The 18,710-nt window shown below is 38.6% G+C and overlaps 1 non-coding gene across 1 annotated transcript; it reads left to right on the top strand.

Annotated features, from left to right (window-relative positions):
* Positions 1 to 90: 90 nt before the first annotated feature.
* LOC118489988 lies at positions 91 to 196 on the top strand. The gene has a single exon (XR_004887999.1). It is a non-coding gene; the product is annotated as a small nucleolar RNA R71 (small nucleolar RNA).
* Positions 197 to 18,710: the final 18,514 nt, after the last annotated feature.

The following is an 18,710-nucleotide window of genomic DNA, read 5'->3' as shown; positions in this document are numbered from 1 at the left end:
CCAAAAGTACCATTTTTGATTGAGATTAGATCGCGAGCATCTTCGGCACACAGCCCCTCGTGGAAGGCATTCATCAACTCCCAAAGTTCAATTCCATGATGAGGGCAATTCTTGATCATCATGTTGAGACGCTCAAAAGCTTCATGAAACATTAAGCCTTGTTGTTGTTGAAAACTCCTAAACCCCTTCCTAGCATCATTGGTCTTTTGGGCGGTGTAAAATTCATCTAAGAAATTTGTTGCATTTCCGCCCAAGTATAAATAGATGCCGAAGGCAAAGTGTAGAACCACTTCTTTGCCTTATCCTCCAAAGAAAACTGAAACAAAACTAACTTGACATCATCGGCCGAAAAACCTTGACTCCCAAGAGTATTGCAAATTGAATCACAGGCCTCCAAATGGAAGTAAGGTTCCTCCGTTGCTAGACCCTTATATTTCGGCAAACTTTGTAAGGAGTTAGTCCTTACTTCAAGAGTTCTTCGTTGGTTGTTGTGAGGAATAACCACCGGTGAAGGATTATGAGTAATCACCGGCCTAAAATGCGCTTCAATACCCCTCGCATGTTCTCTAAGATGCCTTCTTGGTACACCAAACCGACCCCTTGGATGCATAGGACCCGTTGGTCTTGGTATATGCCCTTGTGGTGCCAATGGTTGTTGAAATTGTTGTTGTGGCATCGGTGGGTGTTGAATTGGCCTTTGAAATTGTGGACGTGCATTTTGTGGGCGAACTTGTTGCAATGTTATAGGATGTTGCACATGTGGCCCTTGTGACCTCGGCCTAGTGTGTTGTGGTATGAGTTGTTGTTGTTGTGGCACTCCACCAACACTTGGCATTCCTTGAGGTTGGCCTTGCACATAACCAATTTCTCTTTAACCTCCATCAGCTCCATAAGCATACCCATCTTCATCATAACCCTCAAAATCCTCACATCCCTCATCATATCCATCTCCTTGAATTCCCGAAGATTGCCCAAAGGGAAGAGTTGAATAATGAAAACCCGATTGGTTTTGTGGTCTAAAGGATGAAGTGGCATGGACAATGGTCGAATTTGGTGCGATTGTGAAGTTAGAGGATGATTGTCCCGTAGTTGGAGGAAAGAAGTGTGACAATGGTGGAATTGTAACGGAAGGGCTATAGGTAAGATTGGGTTCAACTTGAGTAGTGATTGGTTGCGTGATGTTGGTTGGTGTAACTTCGAGTGGTGGAGTAGGTTCAGTGGTGGTATTGGGTATAGCGGTGTTTGGTGATGGTTGTGTGGCAGTAGGTATGAAAGTTGAGGTCGTTTGACCCGTTGTGGGTGGTACTTGAGATTCTTGCATGATGTTTCCTGGTGTAATAGGTGAGGTAGGTGAACCAACAATTTTGTTTTCTCATAATAAAACCCTGTTTTGACTTAATGTTCTTTCAATTTACGGATCAAACGATAGTGGTGATGACTTGTGAGAGCCTCTAGTATGCATACACCTGAAAGTACCTGCACACTAAACACAACCAGCGTAAACCCGAAAATAACAAAACAAAACTACTAAATTAACACACGTTGCGCACTAGTCCCCGGCAACGGCGCCAAAATTTGATGTGATGTCGTGGTCACAATCAAATTTAATCCAATTACTACTAAATAGATAGCGGTAAGTGGTTATCGAACACAGGGAGTTTGTGGAATATGTGCTATTTAAATTGTTTCTCTAAATTAACTAAGGTAAACTAAATTGCAAGAAATATAAATTCAGAAGAGTTGGTTTGAATGAATTGGTTTAAGAACTAAATTTAACTAAATAAAATTGCAAGAGAAAACATTTGGTTGTAAACAAATTAGAGAATAATGATCATCCTAGATTTCCGGTTTCAATTGACATTCATGTTATCATTCCACTAGAAAGAACTACATAGACATAGCTCATGTGTGACTACTTGTAGTGATGAAAGGGAGCTAAGTACTCAGATTCCTAGAACGTGAGGTTGTTACCCGATGATCAATCAACCCTTACCCAAGCCTAACTATATCCATGATATCTCGATTGCCCACGACACTAAGAACGTATGGCTTCTAATTAGTTCAATGTAAGAATTAACAAGCTACTAACAAACAATCACACACCATAACAAACAAACAATAAAGATAAGGATTGTTATTCTAGAAATTAGGACATCAAACATGAAATGTCTCAAGCAAACCTTCAATCCAGGATGATCATAAAGTGTTTAGCCACTCATGGCTCGAATCAACATCATAACAAAAGTTTCAATGTTCAAAGGAATCACCAACATAAAACAAGAGATTAACTAGTGTTCTTCAAGCTCCCATGTCTCCAAAATTGCTCTCTATTCGTTCACAAGCAAGTGGTGTAACCGAAAACACATGATAGGCCCCCCATAAATCTCCTTGAAATGACAATTAAATGTGGAAGTTACAAAAAACATCAGACGGCGCCGTAAGCTACGCCAGCCGTCGTAGCTTACGGAGGTCAACACTCATTCGGATCCTCATACAGCGTCGTAGCCTACGGCTGGCGCCGTAGGTTACGGTGCCAATTGTTTCTTTACGGCATATGGAGCCTGTCTTACGGCAATGACTTTTGGCAAATGGTGGGAGCCGTATGTTATGCTTTTCTTTGTTTGCTTCATTACAAGTGGAATTTGCAGTTCTTGTTTCCACGATCATTTAGCACCCATCCAAACTTCATATTATCCAACTTTTATGCACTTTAACACCTGCAAATACTAACGCACCGTAGTTACCAAATTCCCACAATTAACCGAATAAAGCATGAGATGTGCACATATTTAGCCCATTTGAAGGTTGTCCTACGGACCACCCGTCAAGATCCCCAGTAGCCATCGCACAGGAAAGAGAGGGAACAATAGAGTTTGTGTTCACAGTTACGATTATAAGAGATTACATAATCTGAAAGGTGTGGGCCACTAGTGGGCCTGGGCCAAGGGTTTTGACAAAAGACCTTTTTCGTCGAGTAAGGTGATGATGAAAGACCTTTTTCGTCGAGTAAGGTGATGATGAAAGACCTTTTTCATCGAGACACCTCTTGGTGAAAAACCTCATGATGAAAAACCTTTTGGGATCTCGGGTTGTCACACCGTCCGTCTGCGGGTGAAAAGCCGTACTCAAATTCAACTGAGAACCAAAAGCTTCTTAAAAGGATTGCCAAATCCTTGACACAAACCGTCCATCTCTGTCTGATATAACCGAGTTAGGCACTCCATGACATGCTACTATCTCCCTTAGGTAAAGCTCAGCTAGCTTACCAGTGTTATCCTTTTCTCGAATAGGTAAGAAGTGCGTAGACTTTGTCAAACGGTCTATGATTACCCAAATCGTATCATGACCTCTGGGAGTCCTGGGTAACTTGGTTATGAAGTCCATCGAAATCTGCTCCCACTTCCACATGGGTATCTCTGGCTGTTGCAGAAGACCTGAAGGCTTCTGATACTCGGCCTTTACCTTGGCGCAAGTTAAGCAGTTCCCAACATAAATAGCAACATCACTTTTAAGTCTTGGCCACCAATAGTAATCCTTTAGATCTTGGTATATCTTGTCCGATCCTGGATGGATCGAGTACCTCGATTTATGAGCTTCATCGAAAATAACCTCTCTAATACCACCATAAAGCGGAACCCAAATACGTACCATGAAATACAAGGTTCCTTCCTCGTTGGGTACCAACGTTTTCTCCATTCCACGGAGATATTCAGCCTTAATGTTCTCTTTGTTAAGAGCTTCTTTTTGTGCAGCACGGATACGCAACGTGAGATCTATCTGAATAATCATCTCTAAAGCCCTAACCCTTATGGGCTTGATCCTTTCCTTTCGACTTAAGGCATCTGCTACCACATTTGCCTTTCCTGGATGATACTTGATCTCGTAGTCATAATCATTTAACAACTCAACCCATCGTCGCTGTCTCATATTAAGCTCTTTCTGATCAAATATGTGCTGAAGGCTCTTGTGATCCGTAAAAATAGTACATCGAGTACCATATAGATAATGTCGCCAGATCTTCAAAGCGAATACCACCTCGCCTAACTCCAAATCGTGCGTGGTGTAGTTCTTCTCATGGACCTTTAGTTGGCGTGAAGCATAAGCAATAACCTTCTGGTGTTGCATTAGCACACAACCTAATCCCTAACGCGAGGCGTCACAGTATAGCACGAAGTCGTCGGTGCCTTCGGGTAGGGATAATATAGGTGCATCGCATAGCTTATTCTTAAGCAGCTGAAAAGCTTCTTCTTGTTTGTCACACCCCGACCACGTAGAACATACAAAACGTGGCGGAAACATCGGGGAGTGTTGTAACAGAATCAATTGTTTCAAATCCATGGCAATTGAAGTTTCATTTTATTAATCAAACATGAGTGTTTACATTGTTTAAACAAGAACCAAATAGTACATAACAAAAATTAACTAGTTCTTGTCTCGTTTTAAGTCACTAGGGCACAGGTCCGCCTAAGTAAGTCTTGATAAGTACTACGCATCGTCCCCTGAAAACACATGTGAAAATAGGTACGTCAGCATAAAAATGACTGTGAGATACATTGGTTTTGTGAAAACGGAATTCATGACTTATGTTTGAGGAAAATGTTTAGTCATGAACCTCGTGTTTTGCTTTGTCTTGTAAATCATTTGAAAAACGGTAAGATCAAATGATATGTATAAATAAGAGAACACTGTATGGTTAAACGGATAACCATATAAAATGAGTTTGTATAAGATAAGTCGTTTGTAAAACAATGTCTCGTGAAAAAGTGTGTTATTTGTATAAAATGTCACATGTCTCAAATGAAAATGATTCAAATAACGCTACGATATGTAATACCATACAAACACTTATATATAGGAAGTACCAGCGGCGTATCCACCATGCTTATATCATATTACACACGCCTCGTTACTTAATCACTTACTCAAACCAAACCATCGAGATGAAGTGTTTAACAATTGTGGAAATGTTCATGTATAGTCAAATGTCTATTGTCAAATGTAAATCATGTCAACGGATACAACTGGTTCACACGGTTCAATGGTTACAAACGGTTCATATAATCAAACGGGTTTAGACGTGATGCGGTCTAAATTATACATATTTTATATAAATATTTCCTACACTTTTGAATAGTTTTTGGGTTGTTTTTTTATTAAAATCCACTTGTAGTTGGTTCGGGGTTGAAGTTTGATGATTTTTAGTGAAAACCGAGCTAAAGTTGAGTGTTGTTACCAAATTTAAGACAAGGAGCAAAACTTGAATAAAATATTTTGTGAGTTTCTAATTAAATAATTAAAATAAAGAAATTATGAAGTGATGCTATCGACTAAACCAAGCTTCATGTAATCGATCATATCATTAAATAAGTCCATGTAGTTATGAACCATAATAAAAGTACAAAAGCAAACAAGTTAGAAAATAAAGATAGTACGTAAGTTGAAACTTGAAAGTAAAAATTGATGCTTACATTTTAATTGGTCACAAATCATATGTTATGCTATTGAGATGATTCATTCTTTGGTTTTAATTGGCAGCCAAGAGTCCGGCCCCACACAAGCATTGCATGAAAAGGAATTAGAAAAGTGTTGGATTAGATGAAAGGGCTAGATCATCCATAAACGAGTGGGCCTATGTGTCGCGACCCACTAGGACTCCAAATACAAGACCTATTGCCACAAGTGTTATTTTTTTTTATTAGTGTGGACGGCAGCAAGCAAAGAACAAAAGGAAAAATATATAAAGCACAGAAGCAATTATTGTTTGAGGAGGGGGAGTTTTTGACACAGCAACATCGACAGACGGCAGAAGGAATAGGCTGCGACATATAGAGAAAAAGGATTGGTTCGAGGGTTCAAGTCGCGATTCGAGCTACGGGTTTGGTTTGCAATTTATTATTTTGAGTTTTGTTAGACTTTGTGTTTTACAAAATTACAAACATGATTTGCTTATCGTTTGAGACTCGTTTCTTGTTCGTGAATATGATTCTTGGCTAAACTTATAAACTACCTAGGTTGAGATGAACTAGAGGATTGTAATGCGTTTGTGACATGATTATGGTTATTTGATGTGATTTACATAACTTTTCTTTGATATTGATCTTGATATTGCATGTTGGTATGTTTTGGTTATTTTATTAGTCAATAAATTCAGCGGTTTAGGCACGAAGAAATTCCCCCTAGACTTAGGATTTAATTTAATTCGTTGATCTTAGGATTTTCGGGTTGAATATTGTGTTGAGAAATTGACCAAGTTGACTAATAATTGAAACCACTATATTAAAACTTGCATCCTCATCTTGTGACTCGAAAGACGATTAGGGTGAGCTAGGTTATTAGCTAATTATTGGTGGGTAGATTGGGTGACCGATAGCTCGGGCTCGTTTATTGCATCGTAATTAAGGTTTCCTAGGATTTCAATTATCAAAGTTGGGTTAGCTTTGCGATTTTGGGATCTTCTCTTAACATAACGCTAATTATTGGTGGGTAGATTGGGTGACCGATAGCTCGGGCTCGTTTATTGCATCGTAATTAAGGTTTCCTAGGATTTCAATTATCAAAGTTGGGTTAGCTTTGCGATTTTGGGATCTTCTCTTAACATAACCGTCTCTGAAGTCAAAAGGATTCTATTTTCGTAGGATTTGGTATCGATAGCTCGAGCCGGTTCGTTCTAGCACTTCACATTTAGTCTTGCTTCTTCATTTGGGACATCTCTAGCGGGGGGTCAATTGAGGGAAATAGATATTTAACCATTATCATTGTCACATTAGCATTTCATGATTCTAGGGATTCGAAGCCTGGGTAGTTCTTTCTCATCATTGTCTCCTTCCTGTCACTTCTTGCTTGCTTGCCCTGTTATCTTGTTTTCTTGCTTTATTAGTTTATTAAAAAAAATCCTAAAAACACAAAATTAAAAACCAATTAAGTATTTAGTTTAGTCAGAGTCTAGTTTAGCGTCGCTAGTGTCTCGTGGGTTCGATACTCGGACTTCATTAGGCTTTACTACGTACGATAGGTACACTTGCCTGTCAGTGGTCTAGCATTTAGAGAGTCTTAGTTTATAAATTTAAAACTAGGGTGTCTAGATTAGGTTAGGTTTTATTAGACCACATTCTGCACATCAAGTTTTTGGCAACTTGATGTGCAAAATGTGGTCTATAAAAATACTAAACCTAATCTAGACACCCTAGTTTTAAATTTATAAACTAAGACTCTCTAAATGCTAGACCACTGACAGGCAAGTGTACCTATCGTACGTAGTAAAGCCTAATGAAGTCCGAGTATCGAACCCACGAGACACTAGCAACGCTAAACTAGACTCCGACTAAACTAAATACTTAATTGGTTTTTAATTTTGTGTTTTAAGGTTTTTTTAATAAACTAATAAAGCAAGAAAACAAGATAACAGGGCAAGCAAGCAAGAAGTGACAGGAAGCAGACAATAATGAGAAAGAACTACCCAGGCTTCGAATCCCTAGAATCATGCAATGCTACTCTGACAGTGACAATGGTTAAATATCCTACTCCCTCAATTGACCCCCCGCTAGAGATGTCCCAAATGAAGAAGCAAGACTAAATGTGAAGTGCTAGAACGAACCAGCTCGAGCTATCGATACCAAATCCTACGAAAATAGAATCCTTTTGACCTCAGAGACAGTTATGTTAAGAGAAGATCCCAAAATCGCAAAGCAACCCAACTTTGATAATTGAAATCCTAGGAAACCTTAATTACGATGCAATAAACGAGCCCGAGCTATCGGTCACCCACTCTACCCACCAATAATTAGCTAATAACCTAGCTCACCCTAATCGTCTTTCGAGTCACAAGATGAGGATGCAAGTTTTAATATAGTGGTTTCAATTATTAGTCAACTTGGTCAATTTCTCAACACAATATTCAACCCGAAAATCCTAAGATCAACGAATTAAATTAAATCCTAAGTCTAGGGGGAATTTCTTCGTGCCTAAACCGCTGAATTTATTGACTAATAAAATAACCAAAACATACCAACATGCAATATCAAGATCAATATCAAAGAAAAGTTATGTAAATCACATCAAATAACCATAATCATGTCACAAACGCATTACAATCCTCTAGTTCATCTCAACCTAGGTAGTTTAAAAGTTTAGCCAAGAATCATATTCACGAACAAGAAACGAGTCTCAAACGATAAGCAAATCATGTTTGTAATTTTGTAAAACACAAAGTCTAACAAAACTCAAAATAATAAATTGCAAACCAAACCCGTAGCTCGAATCGCGACTTGAACCCTCGAACCAATCCTTTTTCTCTATATGTCGCAGCCTATTCCTTCTGCCGTCTGTCGATGTTGCTGTGTCAAAAACTCCCCCTCCTCAAACAATAATTGCTTCTGTGCTTTATATATTTTTCCTTTTGTTCTTTTCTTGCTGCCGTCCACACTAATAAAAAAAAAATAACACTTGTGGCAATAGGTCTTGTATTTGGAGTCCTAGTGGGTCGCGACACATAGGCCCACTCGTTTATGGATGATCTAGCCCTTTCATCTAATCCAACACTTTTCTAATTCCTTTTCATGCAATGCTTGTGTGGGGCCGGACTCTTGGCTGCCAATTAAAACCAAAGAATGAATCATCTCAATAGCATAACATATGATTTGTGACCAATTAAAATGTAAGCATCAATTTTTACTTTCAAGTTTCAACTTACGTACTATCTTTCTTTCCTAACTTGTTTGCTTTTGTACTTTTATTATGGTTCATAACTACATGGACTTATTTAATGATATGATCGATTACATGAAGCTTGGTTTAGTCGATAGCATCACTTCATAATTTCTTTATTTTAATTATTTAATTAGAAACTCACAAAATATTTTATTCAAGTTTTGCTCCTTGTCTTAAATTTGGTAACAACACTCAACTTTAGCTCGGTTTTCACTAAAAATCATCAAACTTCAACCCCGAACCAACTACAAGTGGATTTTAATAAAAAAAACAACCCAAAAACTATTCAAAAGTGTAGGAAATATTTATATAAAATATGTATAATTTAGACCGCATCAAATATCCCCACACTTAAACCTTTTTCGTCCCTGAAAAAGAATCTATGCATACGGAATCAGAGATGGATAAATACTCGGGTCAAAAACTTATTTATACTTGTTAAGATCAAAACCTGTGATAGCCGCGATTGCAAATATGCTTGTCCCTTTAAACCCAAACTCAGTTCTAAGCCCCTTATCATGCAAATTTATTTCAAGTGCGGTCAATCTACCTAAGGTCTCACGCTAGAAGCTACGGTCCACCTAATCCCGCCTCAAGCTTATAGAACAAAAGGAACGATCACTGGACCAATTCCCAACCGTCTTATATCAAAACCAAAAGAATTTAAAATCATTTTTTTTCTTTTTTTTTCCAGCATTATTTTTTTTCTTTCTTTTAATTCTTTTTTTTTAATGAGTGTAGACGTTGCTTCCCTAACCCAGAGGCATTCCGGCTGTAGAGTCGCTATCCCCAACTCGGATTACTTAGGCTTCGGTACTTTTTATTTGCAAGTTCGATTTCACACATCCCAGAGGTATTCCGGCTGTAGAGTCGCTATCCCCAACCAAGATTACATAGGCCTGCGCTACTTTCATTCAGTTTCTAGCTCATTTTTTTCTATTTTTTTCTTTTTTTTAATGATTATAAATTCTAACGGTTTTAACTTATAACGGTGTTCCTTATACTCTTATTGACGGTTTCAATTTCCCATTTTTCCCAGATGAGTACCCACTAGTAGACCGACAATTAAGGTAATATTAAATCAAAGGGACCTAAAACCAAACCGGGCCTATTCACATATCCCAAACTAGACACAAGCTCGACTTAATTAATCTCATATTATCATTATTTGAACCCGAACAAAAACCCATCTTTTCTACCATTTTCCGTATTAATTTTGCAAACTTCTTAAACAAGGAACATTTTCTATCTTTTTCAATTTTTTTTCAAATTTTTTTTAATTTTTTTTTGTTTTTTTTTATTTTATTTTTATGACTCAAACTAACCTAAAAAACAGTTACCCATCCCCACACTTAAGATTTGCATTGTCCCCAATGCAGAGACGGAAACTAAAAATAAATAAGAAAGAAAAAAAAATACAGAGAGAGTTGGAAAAGACTTAGCTAGTTAGGACAAAAGTCAGTGCCAGCTGTACGGGGCTTGAATCCAACGAACGATCGTATAGCATTTCCTTCGCGATCGTTGCCTAGTCTGCCTGGGTTATACCAATAGGGCAGCTCCGAAATCACCCGAATGGAGATTGAGTACGGGTGGTACAATCCAAACCTGCACAATCACAACAAAACAAAACCCAAAGCAGTACCGTCTCTAAAAACTATTACTTAGACTCAAAGTACAAAAACTACGACTTAACATACAAACTCTACAAACATCCCCACACTTGAATTTAATCAGGAGGTTTCTCCTTTATCCAACCTCGGTCCAACCCGTGCAATTCCACACGTTCCTTATTATTAATTAAAATTTTAATAGTGGAATGTATAAACTTTTTAACATTTTCGAACGGATCAGGCCACCAATACTTAAACTTACCTGGACCAAACCTGATTCGTGGCATGTAATGAGAAGGATGGTGTTGTGCAAACTTCAGTTTCTCCCTTTTCTTCCTTCGGTACCATCCTCGAATCCTCAGACGGTGTTGATCCAAGCTCTTTCTCGCCCTCTCCCGTGTTCTTGATCGTGGTGGCAGTCCATCTTCTAACTTCTCCACGGGTCGGCTATCAAACTCCTCAGCCACTATCTCTTCTACGTTTGGTGTATATTTGATCTCCATGGTCGGCGTCTCTACAAGTAATGTCTCTAGATAGGCGAGATCGCCAACCGGGTCAAATTCTTCATCTTCAAGAGTTGGCAAACCTACTAGCTCATCACCAAACTCCTCCTCCCAAGATGGTATATGCTCTTTCTTCTCATCCTCCATCTTGTCAAGTGGCTCTTTTTCTACTTCTTCACCTTTTTCAATAGCGGTGTAGTCGAGCACCTCTAACTCTGCCTCTTCTACTACCCCCTCTTCATCACTCCAAAAGCCATCATCGATATTCCATGGCGTGGGACACCAATAGCTGGAATTAATGACTTGTTGAACCGGAGGTGGGACTTCAACGTCCATTATCGTCTCCGGTTCATGAGTGTGATCCTCATCTTCTTCATACACGGGCTCAAAATGTGAAACCTGCACAAAATCCTCCTCACAAGACAAAGGTAAATCTGATTCATGAAAATTATAATAATTAAAAGTAGAATCGTGATATTTACCTTGCAGTGGTCTCTCAATGCACATTTCTCCCCCTGGATCTAAAATTGTATAATCCATCTCACCATCAGCCGTTTGATATCCTAGATAATTTCCATTTATATCATACGTGTAACGGCCTTGGCTTTTCAAGCTCTGTGAACTTAACCTATCAAGTGCGGCTTGAATTCCCCTTTCTCTTTCTTCCTTAACAGCCTTAACCCAGTCACGGAAGCCCTCTGGTGTTCGTTCAGGTTGCCGATTCCAAGACTGATATGACTGTGGCTGCACAAGAGGGTTAACATCGAAATCTATGGAACACCCCGAATCATTTGGACAGTATTTGGTGTAATGGGGCCCTCCACATAAAAACACATGATAAATAATATATAAATATATAAAAAATTAACTAACAAAAATATATTTACAAAAAACGACTAGACACACTAACCTACGACTGAATATACAAAAAGACCAATTAAACAACTAAGATCAGTCAAAGCTAATAACGCAATCGCCTAAGTGTCCCCGGCAACGGCGCCAAAAACTTGATGTGCAAAATGTGGTCTATAAAAATACTAAACCTAATCTAGACACCCTAGTTTTAAATTTATAAACTAAGACTCTCTAAATGCTAGACCACTGACAGGCAAGTGTACCTATCGTACGTAGTAAAGCCTAATGAAGTCCGAGTATCGAACCCACGAGACACTAGCAACGCTAAACTAGACTCCGACTAAACTAAATACTTAATTGGTTTTTAATTTTGTGTTTTAAGGTTTTTTTTTAATAAACTAATAAAGCAAGAAAACAAGATAACAGGGCAAGCAAGCAAGAAGTGACAGGAAGCAGACAATAATGAGAAAGAACTACCCAGGCTTCGAATCCCTAGAATCATGCAATGCTACTCTGACAGTGACAATGGTTAAATATCCTACTCCCTCAATTGACCCCCCGCTAGAGATGTCCCAAATGAAGAAGCAAGACTAAATGTGAAGTGCTAGAACGAACCAGCTCGAGCTATCGATACCAAATCCTACGAAAATAGAATCCTTTTGACCTCAGAGACAGTTATGTTAAGAGAAGATCCCAAAATCGCAAAGCAACCCAACTTTGATAATTGAAATCCTAGGAAACCTTTATTACGATGCAATAAACGAGCCCGAGCTATCGGTTACCCAATCTACCCACCAATAATTAGCTAATAACCTAGCTCACCCTAATCGTCTTTCGAGTCACAAGATGAGGATGCAAGTTTTAATATAGTGGTTTCAATTATTAGTCAACTTGGTCAATTTCTCAACACAATATTCAACCCGAAAATCCTAAGATCAACGAATTAAATTAAATCCTAAGTCTAGGGGGAATTTCTTCGTGCCTAAACCGCTGAATTTATTGACTAATAAAATAACCAAAACATACCAACATGCAATATCAAGATCAATATCAAAGAAAAGTTATGTAAATCACATCAAATAACCATAATCATGTCACAAACGCATTACAATCCTCTAGTTCATCTCAACCTAGGTAGTTTAAAAGTTTAGCCAAGAATCATATTCACGAACAAGAAACGAGTCTCAAACGATAAGCAAATCATGTTTGTAATTTTGTAAAACACAAAGTCTAACAAAACTCAAAATAATAAATTGCAAACCAAACCCGTAGCTCGAATCGCGACTTGAACCCTCGAACCAATCCTTTTTCTCTATATGTCGCAGCCTATTCTGTCACACCCCGACCACGTAAAACATCAAATCGTGGCGGAAACATCGGGGAGTGTTGTAACAGAATTATTGTTCCACAACCAAGGTAATTAAAATATTATTTTATTCATCACCCGAGGGTGGAATTCATTGTTCAAACAAGAACCAACAAGCCACATTATCTTAAAACTACAGGAATAAAGAGCACATGACGAAATTAAACTATGTCTAGCTTCATTTTATAGTCACTAAGGCCCAAGTCCACCCTAGCGTGTCACGATCATCCTACGCATTTGCTCCTGAAACACATGTGAAAATAAAGTACGTCAGCATAAAAATGCTTGTGAGTAACATAGGTTTTTGTGAAAATAGGATTCATGACTTAGGTTTTAGAAAAGGGTTGTTTAACAAAGTCAGTCATGATCCTTGTAACATGTTTTGTTTTATAAATCATTTGAAAAGCGATGAATAAGTAGATGATATGTGAAAAAGTAATGTAAGGTTAAATGAATAACTAAGTAAAATGAGTTTGTATATATATATATATCGAACAGTGTTGTAAAACATTGTCTTGTAAAAAAAATAAATATATATATGTTAAGAAAAATGTATAAGTCCAAGTTAAATGACTTAAATAAACCACTCAATGAAAGTTGCCCATGTCTAAACCATTTGTCCAATGTTATTGTGAAAACCATGTCAAAATGTATATATCAATATCAACAATGTCTATGTCAAATATCAATTATGTAATGTATAATCAAAATGTCAAGGTATGGTTAGTGAAATATGTATCAACTAAACCATAGGCAAAAATGCACAAACAATGTGTTGAAGTAAAACATGGTTTAAATCAACGTTATGTTTTGTGGAAAATGCATGCTATAATGAATACAGACATTTATGCGGTATTGTAAAAATGCATACATCCAAGCCTTGCAACTGTGGTGATAAACCTTTAAACAAATTAAAGGTCTATCTGTCTAAATGTTTTAATCGAATTCGGTCATTCCTTCCAATCCAAACATACCCAGGATTTCAGGAACGGGAGTTGTCAATTCCTATGGTACCATTACCTACTAACGAGCGGCGTGATCAATGTTAATGAATGTATATTGTCCCACTTAAACAAACCAAATGTCATACCCAAAATGTAAGCATGAAAATGTCATGTAAAGCAAATGCACTAAGTATGATGAAACATACATAGCGTGAAAATGTCATGTAAAACGAATGCACTAAGTATGATGAACATACATAGCGTAAAAATGTCATGTAAAACAAATGCACTAAGTATGATGAACATACATAGCGTGAAAATGTCATTTAAAACAATGTACTAATGAACATAGCAAGTATACAATGCGAAAACATGAAAGCACGAAAGTAACAAGTAGGCACATGTGTTTCACCCCAAAATGTTTGAAAACAGTAAAAGAGGGGACTATGTACTCACTTGAGATTGCTTAGAAGTCGTAGAACAACCACCAAGCAATGCTAGAAGATCACGGAATCAAACGGCACCTATAAAGGCACCTATATTAATAAACGGACCTATCGGAGGATCGGGTAGTACGAGGGTTCGCAAACCAAATAAGTGTGGGAACTTATGTAATATGGTTTGACAAAGCCTACATACTAAAACGAAACTTATCCTAAGTGCTTTTGACCCGTTACGACCCGCTTAGGTAGCTTATGCTACTTTAACGCGTCGTTTGCGTAAAACGCGCTTGAAACGCCTAACTAGCCCTATGACAAGCAAGATATGCCTTAACACACTTAATATTGTTGCTAAATCAGTTTAGGTGTCAAAAATTATGTTACATAAGTTTAAAATGAATTTTAGTGTAAAAAGGGCATTTTGGTAATTTACCTAAGGCATAAGAACCACTTGTCATACAACTACTTAAATGGCGTGACCATAAGGTATAACCTTGAAAGGTTATTCCCTATACACTATGGTCACCTAATGTGTTTGGTCGGATCCTAATGATCGACCAAGTGGGTCGGGTTCGTAAGCATAAGCGATTGATTAGATCGCCTACCTTTTACGACCCTAAACAAGCACAGAACTAAAAGCGACGAGCTAAACATGCTAGAACATATTTAGAAAACAGGTTTGGTATTAAAACAAACGGTTTTAATACCCTAAAGTAGTTTGGTTACAAAATGCGCAAGAAAACGCATTTTGACCGAAACTACGACTCGTCACTAAGCCTAGATAACGTGGTAATCAGTAGGTATAGTCGCTAGGGACTATAACCAACGTGATTACGCTCACGTTATGAAGTTCAAACGAACTTCGCATTGACCATAAACTGGTCAATGCAGAAAGTCGAACAAAGTTTGACTTTCGGACTCGAAAAGCAATAAAAGAACGAAAGAATACTTACAACGGGTCCCCACAAGATTGAATTCCGAGTACTCTCAGGTATGAAGTGTCAAGCACCCCAACTTAGAGAGCAACCTCAGAATTCAAGTGTGAGGGAAATGGGCAAGACATGGAGGGGTATTTATAGGATTTGTAGAGCCGTTAAGATCGTTCCTCGCAAAGCGTGCTTCTATCTTGGCCATCCATGTGTACCCATAGTTTTTAAAAAACCATACGAGTCCATTGTTTCAGTCCCCTGATTCTAAAATACCATTTGCAATGGGTTTTTGAGTGCATAACAGCTGTTAGCAGCTGTTAAAACTGTTTTTGCAGTTCTGGGGACCTTACGCGCCCCGCGTAAGGATTACATGAATCCTTACGCGCCCCGCCTAAGGGCCACAGTTCAGAAATTGCAGTTTTAGTCCCTGCACTTCAGAAACATGCATTTTGGCCCATTTTTGGCACGTTTAAGCCCCGTTAACCTCATTTCAAGGCTCTAAGATGAAGTTAAAGTATAGGGGACTCAAAATATGCTAAAAAATATCTCGGATGTCGGTTCGTTTGGTCGTACGATCGCGATGTTCGCTTAATTACGACGGAATGCGCATAAGCGCGAAAAACGATCCAAATTGCGCGACGAATGGATTTTTCTCATGCCAAACACTAAAACATAATATTTTAATGCTTACATAAATTTTTGGATGTCTGGAAGTATTCAGAACGTAAGATATGCGCGAAAGTGCAAACTTATGCACTTTTTGACGCTTTTAGTCCCTTAATGGGCATAAAGTTTATTTTAGCACACCGAACACCTCAAAGCCTATTTCTAAGCTATGTAAAGGATATTTAAGGTGTGTTTAACTTATGACCATGTTCCGGAATGTCCGTTACAGTTCAGATTGGCATACTTTCGCAGTTTGTCAATTTTAGTCCCTGTAAGCGAATTAACTGAATTTTGCCATACCAAAGCCTTCAAAACTTATTTCTAAGTTATGTAAAGGTTATTTAAGGTATGTTAAGCATAAATTGATGTTCCGGAGTATTTGTCGCATTTAACTGATTACGCTTACGCACCAGTTTGCGCATAATTCTCCAGAAAGCGATATAGAGTTTGAAATCGAATAAAAGCCAAAACATGAAAAACATCAAACATGAATAAACAAACATTGGGATCAAATAACTTTATTTTATTGATAACCGAACTGTTTACAATGTCTACAAGCACAAATGTCACAGTCTCCCCTACTTGTGGGAATTTCGTCCCGAAATTCGTTTAGAGGAAACTCGTGGGAATAGATGTGGATACTTCGCCTTCATTTGATCTTCACGTTCCCAAGTAAACTCAGGTCCACGTTTAGATTCCCAGCGAACTTTAACCAACGGAATGCGCTTGCGTTTAAGCCATTTGACTTCACGGTCCATAATTTCCACAGGTTTCTCAACAAAATGTAGTGTTTTATCAACACGAATTTCGTCAAGTGGTATGTGGAGGTTCTCATCAGCTAAGCACCTTTTGAGGTTGGATACGTGAAAGGTTGGATGAACATTTCCAAGTTCAGGAGGCAATTGAAGTCTGTAGGCTACCTTACCGATTCTTTCGACGATCTGGAATGGTCCAACGTATCTAGGTGCAAGTTTTCCTTTCTTTCCAAATCTGATCACACCTTTCCAAGGTGAGACCTTAAGTAATACTCGATCACCGACTTGAAAATCCAAGGGCTTGCGTTTTAGGTCCGCGTAACTCTTTTGACGGCTTCGAGCTGCCTGTAAGTTATCACGAACTTTCTTAACCTTGTCAGTTGTCTCCAGATGAGGTCAGGTCCAGTAATCTGAGCCTCACCTATCTCATTCCAGCAGACTGGTGAACGACATTTTCGACCATAGAGAGCCTCGAAAGGAGCCATGTTGATGCTGGAGTGATAACTGTTGTTGTAGGAGAATTCAATCAATGGAAGATGTGAATCCCAACTACCACCGAAGTCGATCACACAAGCTCTAAGCATATCCTCCAAAGTCTGGATTGTTCTTTCAGTTTGGCCATCAGTTTGTGGATGATAGGCTGTGCTCAGATTGAGTTGGGTCCCCATAGCAGATTGCATGGTTCTCCAAAATCGAGAAGAGAAACGAGCATCCCTATCCGAAATAATGTTCAAAGGAACACCATGTCGAGATACAATTTCATCCACATAGATTTTGGCCAAATCTTCAGCAGAAAAATCCTCATGGATTGGCAAGAAATGCGCTGATTTAGTAAGACGGTCCACAATTACCCAGATGGCATCATGACCTTTCTTAGTGCGCGGAAGTTTAGTAATGAGATCCATAGCGATGTTTTCCCATTTCCAAACTGGAATCTCTGGTTGCTCCAAAAGACCATGAGGATGCTGGTGTTCAGCTTTAACCTTGAGACAAGTAAGGCACTTTGAAACGTACAAGGCAATGTCTTTCTTCATACCAGGCCACCAATACCGAGTACGAAGATCCTTATACATCTTGTCTGAGCCAGGATGGATAGAATAACGAGACTTATGGGCCTCATCCATAATCAAAGCACGAAGATCATCTTGGCTCGGGACCCACAAACGGTCCATGAGATAATACAATCCATCTTCTTTCAGGACAAGATCGGGCTTAATGTGATAGGGTAATTCCTTACCCATCAAATCTTGTGAAACACAAGCATGCTGAGCCTGAGAAATGCGGGCTTGAATATCGGATCGAGCTTGGATAGCAGATTGATCACGAATACAATGAAGCATAGTACGTTCCTTACGACTTAATGCGTCAGCCACGACATTCGCTTTACCAGGATGGTAGCGAATTTCGCAATCATAGTCGTTTAGGAGTTCGACCCAACGTCTTTGCCTCATGTTGAGTTCTTTCTGATTGAAGATGTGCTGGAGACTTTTGTGGTCAGTGAAAACCACGCATTTTGTACCGTACAAATAATGTCTCCATATTTTGAGAGCAAAGACAACTGCACCTAACTCAAGATCATGAGTGGTGTAGTTTCTCTCATGTACCTTCAATTGTCTAGATGCGTAGGCTATGACTTTGTAAAACCCGTGAGGATCACAATGATATCAATCTAAACCTTGTGAGAGCGCGGAAATCAAACACAAGGTGATTCAAGAATTAATATTAAGATCAAATAACAAACAATAAAGATAAATCAAACCGAAACTTGCATTCAACTTGAACGATGACTGATACAAGATCGGATGGAACTCGGTTCCTATTGCTTGTGTCGCCCTTCCTTGTACTCGATATCAACAACCCTTAATCAATAGATTAAGGGTGTTTATATACTAAACATGTAGGCCGAAACCTAGGCCCAAGCGACTACTATTCTAGC

This window comes from Helianthus annuus, chromosome 2 (assembly GCF_002127325.2).
Source record: "Helianthus annuus cultivar XRQ/B chromosome 2, HanXRQr2.0-SUNRISE, whole genome shotgun sequence".
NCBI classification, from domain to species: domain Eukaryota; kingdom Viridiplantae; phylum Streptophyta; class Magnoliopsida; order Asterales; family Asteraceae; genus Helianthus; species Helianthus annuus.
Note: the sequence above shows the minus strand (reverse complement) of the source record. Positions and strands in the feature narration are given on the sequence as shown.